Source organism: Geotrypetes seraphini, chromosome 8, assembly GCF_902459505.1.
Source record: "Geotrypetes seraphini chromosome 8, aGeoSer1.1, whole genome shotgun sequence".
Lineage (NCBI taxonomy): Eukaryota > Metazoa > Chordata > Amphibia > Gymnophiona > Dermophiidae > Geotrypetes > Geotrypetes seraphini.
The window spans coordinates 44536590-44544504 of NC_047091.1; the positions used below are offsets into that span (position 1 = coordinate 44536590).

The following is a 7915-nucleotide window of genomic DNA, read 5'->3' on the forward strand; positions in this document are numbered from 1 at the left end:
GGATGTTGATGAAGTGTTGATAAATCCCCGGGACTGGATGGCATCCATCCGAGGGTCATCAAGGAACTGAAAGGGACCATAGCTGAACTGCTTCAACTAATAGCCAATCTGTCGATCAAATCGGAAAAGATTCCGGAGGACTGGAAGGTGGCGAATGTTATGCCGATCTTCAAAAAAGGTTCAAGGTGATACCTAGGAAACTACAGACCGGATAGTCTGACCTCGGTACCAGGAAAGATAGTAGAGGCGCTGATAAAGGACTGCATCATTGATCACCTTGACGGACACGGTCTGATGAGTTCCAGCCAGCACAGTTTCATCAAAGGCAGATCTTGTTTGACAAACTTGCTGCACTTCTTTGAGGGACATTATATATCTGGACTTTCAGAAGGCGTTCGACAAGGTGCCGCTTGAACGACTACTTCGGAAAATTGCGAGCCATGGAATCGAGGGTAAAATAGTCACGTGGATTAAAAACTTGCTGGAGCTTAGGAAACAAAGAGTGGGGGTAAATGGACAATACTCAGACTGGAAGAGTGTCACCAGTGGGGTGCCGCAGGGCTCGGTGCTTGGACCCGTGCTCTTTAACATCTTTATAAACAATCTGGACATAGGTACGACGAGTGAGGTGATTAAATTTGTGGACAATACGAAGTTATTCAGAGTAGTGAAGACGCAGGGGGATTGCGAAGATCTGCAAAATGACATAATCAGGCTTGAGGAATGGGCATCAACATGACAGATGAGGTTCAGCATGGATAAGTGTAAAGTGATGCATGTAGGTAACAAAAATCTCATGCACGAATACAGGATATTCAGGGCGGTACTTGGAGAGACCTCCCAGGAAAGGGACTTGGGAGTTCTGATCGACAAGTCAATGAAGCCTTGCACGCAATGTGCGGCGACGGTGAAAAGGGTGAACAGAATGCCAGGAATGATAAAGAAAGGGATCATGAACAGATCGGAGAAGGTTATCATGCCACTGTACTGGGCCATGTGCACCCTCACCTGGAGTACTGCATACAGCAGTGGTTGCAGTACATGAAGAAGGACATGGTACTACTCGAAAGGGTCCAGAGAAAAGCGACTAAGATGGTTAAGGGGCTGGAGGAGCTGCCATACAGTGAAAGATCACAGAAACTGGGCCTCTTCTCCCTCGAACAGAGGAGATTGAGAGGGGACATGATCAAAACATTCAAGGTACTGAAGGGGAAAGACTTAGTAGATAAGGACAGGTTGTTCACCTTCTCCAAGGTAGGGAGAACGAGAGGGCACTCTCTAAAGTTGAAAGGGGATAGATTACGTACAAATGTAAGGAATTTCTTCTTCACCCAGAGAGTGGTAGAAAACTGGAACGCTCTTCCGGAATCTGTCATAGGGGAAAACACCCTCCAGGGATTCAAGACAAAGTTAGACAAGTTCCTGCTGAACAAGAACGTGCGCTGGTAGGGCTAGTCTCAGTTAGGGCACTGGTCCTTGACCAGAGGGCCGTTGCGTGAGCGGACTGCTGGGCATGATGGACTACTGGTTTGACCCAGCAGCAGCAATTCTTATGTTCTTATGCTCTTATAAAAGTTGGCTCCTATGAATCAAAGCAGCAGTGAGTCAGGTCATTTGAAGCCAGTGCAGAAGGCAGAAAGAGAGCAAGCCCAAGTGCAAGAGCCATTGCAATAGCTTGAAAATAAAGTTGAGGGCCTGGAAAAATACTCATTGGAAAAATAACATTCAGTTGGTGGGGTTCCCAAAGATTTGGCAAAAACAGAGTTGAGAGGCGTTCTTGAGACCTGGCTGGAATCTACTCTCAAATTGCAAAGCAAGTCCCATATGTCTAAAACGAGCTCATTGGGTGGGCCAGCCTAGAGTTGTGATATTGTGGCTTTTAATCTACGTTCACAAACTGAGTGACCACTCTAAGAAATATATTTACACCACTCTGTGCCAGATTAGTGAAGCTACAGATGTGATTTAACTTGTTATACCCAGTGCAGCTGAGGCTTTTCTATCAGGATACTACAAAAATGCACATGAAGCTGCCCAGTTTGTGGATCGAAGGAAGATAATCAGCATCTCTCTGGGGAACTCAGGGTGAACAGCTGATGCACAAATAATACTTGTTCATGTAGTTTGGGTCAACTCAGAGTCAAAGTCAGTATGAGTTTTATTATTACCATATTAAAGGATGCAAATTAAGGAATTAGGGCCGGTGCTGGACAGACTTGCGCAGCCTATGTCCTATGTGTGGTGATTTGGTGTGGGATGAGCTGGGGAAGGCATCAATGGGAACTCCACTAACTTGGAACATGGGGATGTTGCTGGCCAGTCTTGTGGAAGATATCCTGTAGGCGGGATGGTTGGATAGGCTGGAGAGAGCATGGACAGCAACTTCAGCATCTGGGGCCTAGGACAATGCCAGGTAGACTTTGTAGTCTGTTTTCCAGGCATATCAAAGAAGAGACAAGTTAATTTAATCATGAATTTTTGATGGGTATGACTGGTGGGCAGACTGGATGGACTGTTCAGGTCTTTATCTGCCGTCATTTAATATGTTATGGTTTTAGTGGCTGGTATTTTTTTTTTATATGGTTTTGTTTCCTGGTCAATGTTAATATTATTCCTCCTATGTGAGGGGTAGCCTGCAAGAATACTTCACTGTCTGAATCACTGATTCAATTAAAAATTATTGATAATGGAAGACCTTTTAGAGACATGCCTGACCTGAACATATGGTATGCACTTAGCACACAGATTGGATTCCTTCCTCTGCTCTTCTGCAGCAATTTCTGTGGGTGATGTATAAGTGAAACTTGAAGACAAGCATTCAGATAATGGAGGAGATTATGGATTAGGAGGTGGAAATTTGATGCATGTACTTATGGAACTTAATACACACTGTCAATGCCGATACCTGGAGTTCCCCTAATAACTTCCAAAATCATTTACTAGTACCCAGTTGGTGGGCTTTGAAATTAAGGAGAAAGGGTACCGCATTATCACCTAAGAATATTATGCAGAAGGAAACTTCTTTTGGTAGCTGGCCACTAGCTGAAGAACAAATTGCTTCTGTTCTTCATCTTTTGTCAAAGTATCATTGTATTTTTCAATGAGGCGTATCCCTCATTATCCCAGGACAAGCAGGCATGATATTCTCACATGTGGATGTGGGTGACATCATCTACGGAGCCCCAGCGCGGACAGCTTTTCAAGCAAACTTGATTGAAGTTTCAAGTTTGCTACACTGCACCACGCATGTGCATGCCTTCTTGCCCACTAGAGGGCGCATCCCCACCTCGTGGTCCTCAGTTCAGTTTTTTCCGCGGAGCCAGAAGCCCTGTGGAAATTGTGCTCTTCGAATTTAGCCTTCTGACACCGCGGCTGTGCGTTATTTCACGGTCGCTGTGCTTAATTTGCTTTTCTTTCTCTCTTTTCTTTTAGTTTTCGTCAAAAAAAAGTACTTTGGATTCGGCTCCGGGGGCTCCTGGTAGCCGCGGCCGCGGGACCTCGTTCGTTCCCGGCCGGGTTTTGTGTCCATGTCCCATCCCTTGACGGGCTTTAAAAAGTGCACCCGGTGCGATCGGTTGCTCTCTATTACCGATCCTCACCGGTGGTGCTTGGTGTGTTTGGGTCCTGAGCATCTTACCGATTCCTGTGATAGGTGCTCAACTTTTCAGTCTAGAGCTCTCCGCTGCGGACCCCGCGGCGGGGAAGGCCTCGACGTTGGCCTCGGCTTCGGCCCCGGCCTCAACCTCGGCCTCGGGTCCCCCGACCTCGCCTCGACTTTCTCCAAGCCTGCTGCCTCGACCAAGCCTGCTTCGGGTAAGTCCTCTCTTCCTTCCTCGACTCCAGGGTCAGCGAAGAAGCCATCCTCGGGCTCCTCGACTGTGGGTGGGTCGTCCTCTGCCCCGTCCCGAGTTGCAAAGCCCAGTGCCCCGAGGGAATACTCGAGACCGAGGTCGCCCTCCAGGGAGCACTCCTCGGCCCCAGACCTGCCTGCCATGATGGGGGTTCCGGTCTTCCAGGACTTGCTCCGAGCGCTGATTGCCTCGGAGCTGTCCGGGGCCCTCGCGCACCTGCAGCAGGCTCCGGCCTCGACTGCCCCGGCGTCGGCGGCCTCGGTCTTGGTGCCTTCGGCTTCGGCCCCCCGGGGGTCGACCATCCTCGACCCCGACCTTGCCCTCGACCTCGGTTGACCAGCCTGAGAGGAGTGTCAGGCCTCGGGACAAGGTGCGTCGGGTTCGGAGGATCTCTTCCACGTCCTCTTCCTCGAGGTCCTCCCGGGGCTCTTCGCCCTCGGGGCGGCCTCGAACGAGGCGTCGGCCTCGGAAACCTAAGCGGTCTCGCGCTTCCCCTCGGAGACGCGGGCGCTCCTCGCTGACCGGGGGTGAGACATTGCATGTCTCTGAGCTCCGCCTCGACAATCCGAGGCTCTTCCGCACTCCTGGGGGAAGGGGTTCGAGAGACTCCTCGCCGAGGCGCAGGGGAAGGACCTCGGTTCCTCATACCCCGGGGACTTCCCCCAAGGGCTCCTCGGGGCGTAGGCGGTCCCCGACCTCTTCGAGGTCCCTCGGCACGGCCTCCTGGGGATCAGGGTCTGGTAGGGAGCCTCGGTATTCCCGCGAGGCCTCCCCCTCTTTCTTGGCTCGGACCTCGCGTACTCCTTCCCCGCCAGCGAGGCCCTCTTCCTTTTCAAAATTTGTGCAGGATATGGCGCGTGCCTTGGACCTGGACTTGCTTGCTGGGTCTCAGTATACGAAGGAGTTTTTGGAGGAACAAGGCCTGCCCACTCCCCCAAGAGAAACTCCTCGCCTGCCTCTCAATAAGGTCCTCCACCAGACCTTCCTGAGGAATTTAGACTCCCCTCTTACAGTCACAGCGGTGCCTTCTAAGATGGAGTCAAAATACCGAACCATACCGTGGAAGGGCTTCGATAAGGCACAACTGTCTCACCAGTGGTTGCTGGTGGAGTCGGCGCTGAAAAAGTCGCAGCCCGCTAAGGTTTTGGCGGCGGTCCCGCCCGGACGGAAGGGGCGGACCCTGGACAAGTTTGGTTGTCGCCTCTATTCCAACTCATTGATGGCGACCAGGGTCCTTAATTATGCCTTTACATTCTCCTCTTATCTTCGAGGCATGGTCAAAGACTTGCCCCGTTATCAAGGAGTTATGCCGGATTCCCACAAGGATGTTTTGCCACGTTTATGTCCAACTTATCTCAGCTGCGTCTATACCTGTTTCACGCTGTCTACGACGCATTTGAACTGGCCTCCAGGGTATCCGCCTTTGCCGTGGCGATGCGCCGGCTGGCTTGGCTACGTATCCTGGACATGGACCCGAACTTGCAGGAACGTCTGGCCAATCTACCCTGTGTTGGCTCTGAGTTATTTGATGAGTCCCTGGAGGCGGCGACCAAACGTCTGTCGGAACAGGAGCGCTCTCTTGCCTCCTTGGTCCGTCCTAAACCTCGGGCCCCGCCGCAAAAGCCCTTTCAGCCTCCCCCGCGGCGATACCCCCAGAAGTCAACGCCGGCTTTCTCTAGGCCTCCGCCCCGCCGCAGCGGGGTAGGGGAGGCCAACAAAAACCTCAGGCGCAGGGGACGCCTAAGCCGGCGCCGTCCTTTTGACGGGATGTGCGGATGGGGGCGGGCTCCCTCCGCGCTCTCGCCGATCCCCCTTCCTATAGGGGGTCGACTCCGAGCCTTCTCTGCGCCCTGGACCGGGATCACATCAGATGCTTGGGTGCTCCGGATTATCTCCGAGGGCTACTCGCTCAATTTCTTGATCACGCCGCCGGAACATCCGCCGGCTGCTTACCCATTCAGCCAAACCCAACTTCCCCTTCTTCTCGCGGAAGCGAGGGCCTTGTTGAGCCTTCAGGCGGTGGAACCTGTACCCCCCGACCAACGGGGGCGGGGGTTTTACCCCCGTTACTTTTTGGTCCCAAAGAAGACAGGGGACTTGCGCCCCATTTTGGACCTCTGGAAGCTCAACAAGTTCCTAGTCCGGAGAAGTTCCGTATGTTGTTGCTTCCGGTGTTGTATCCTCTTCTGGAGGAAAGGGATTGGATGTGCTCCCTAGACTTAAAGGAAGCATATACTCATGTTCCGGTGCATCCCGCCTTCCGCAAATTCTTACGGTTTCAAGTAGGGGAGTTGCACCTTCAATACCGAGTCCTCCCCTTCGGACTGGCTTCGTCCCCTCGAGTCTTCACGAAGTGTATGGTGGTGATCGCTGCAGCCCTGAGATCTCGGGGGCTCCAGGTCTTTCCCTACCTGGACGATTAGCTGATCAAAGCGTCGACCAGGGAGGGGGTTATCTCAGCGACCCGACAGACTATCATCTTCCTTCAACGTCTGGGGTTCGAAGTGAACTTTCCCAAGTCTCATTTGTGCCCGACTCAATCCCTTCAGTTTATTGGAGCCGTGCTGGACACGGTTCGCCTTCGTTCGTTCCTCCCCCCTCCTCGGTTGGAGGCCCTACTTCGATTGAGTCGCCAGGTCTCGCTGATGCCTGTAGTATCGGCTCAGCGCATGATGGTTCTTCTGGGCCACATGGCATCGACGGTCCACGTCACTCCGTTCGCCCGCTTGCATTTGAGGCTTCCTCAGTGGACCTTGGCCTCGCAGTGGCGTCAGGATCGCGACCCAGTATCTCGTCCAATAACGGTGACTCCTTCTTTGAGACGCTCGCTCCGTTGGTGGACCAACTCTTCCAATCTTTCCGGGGGTTTGCTCTTTCTCGTTCCTCCGCATCGCAAGGTCCTGACCACGGACTCCTCGGAGTACACGTGGGGGGCGCACCTCAACGGTCTACGGACTCAGAGTCTATGGTCGGCAGAGGACCGTCTTTGTCACATCAATGTGTTGGAGCTTCGGGCCATTTTTCTGGCGGCTCGAGCGTTCTGCCACTTGCTACACGATCAGGTAGTCCTCGTGCGGACGGACAACCAGGTGGCAATGTATTATGTGAACAAACAGGGCGGAACGGGCTCTTTTTCTCTGTGCCAGGAAGCCCTGCGCCTTTGGAAATGGGCGGTCTCCCAGAACATATTCCTGCGTGCGGTTTACATTCAGGGAGAGAGGAACTGTCTGGCAGACAAACTCAGTCATCTTCTCCAGCCGCACGAGTGGTCGCTGAACTCCCGGGTTCTGCGCGAGGTCTTCGACCGCTGGGGGACTCCTCAGGTAGATCTGTTTGCCTCCCCGGAGACTCACAAACTGCCCCTCTATTGTTCTCGGATGTACTCCCGGGACCGTCTCAAGGCCGATGCCTTCCTTCTCGACTGGGAGGGGAGGTTCCTTTATGCGTTCCCTCCTTTTCCTCTGATCTTGAGAACGTTGGTACATCTCAAATCGACCAGGGCCACTATGATTCTCATTGCGCCTCGTTGGCCCAGACAGCACTGGTTCTCCCTGCTCCTTCGACTCAGTGTAAGGGAACCTCTGCTTCTGCCTGTTTTTCCCTCTCTGCTGTCTCAGAGTCGGGGTTCGCTGTTACATCCCAATCTTCAGTCTTTACATCTGACCGCTTGGTTCCTTTCCCCTTGACTTCGGTTCCTGTTTCTCAGTCGGTGAGGGAGGTTTTGGAAGCCTCGCGCAAGGTCTCGACTAGGCTTTGTTATTTCCAGAAGTGGACCAGATTTTCATCCTGGTGCTCCTCGAACCATCTGGACCCGAGTTCGGTTCCAGTGTCTTCGGTGCTGGAATATTTGTTGCATCTGTCTAAGTCTGGGCTGAAGACGACTTCCATTCGGGTGCATCTCAGTGCCATTGCGGTGTTCCATCGGCATATTGAGGGTCGGTCTCTTTCTCTTCATCCTCTGGTAACTCGTTTCATGAGGGGTCTCGTGAATGTTCATCCTCCTCTGAAACCTCCTCCTGTAGTTTGTGATCTTAATGTGGTATTAGCTCAACTGATGAAGCCTC

At 52.6% G+C, this 7915-nt stretch overlaps 1 long non-coding RNA gene across 1 annotated transcript in view; it reads right to left on the reverse strand.

Annotated features, from left to right (window-relative positions):
• The window catches only part of LOC117364917, a 29633-nt gene that overhangs the window by 21008 nt on the left and 710 nt on the right, over window positions 1–7915 (reverse strand). The gene's annotated exons all lie outside the window — the stretch shown is intronic.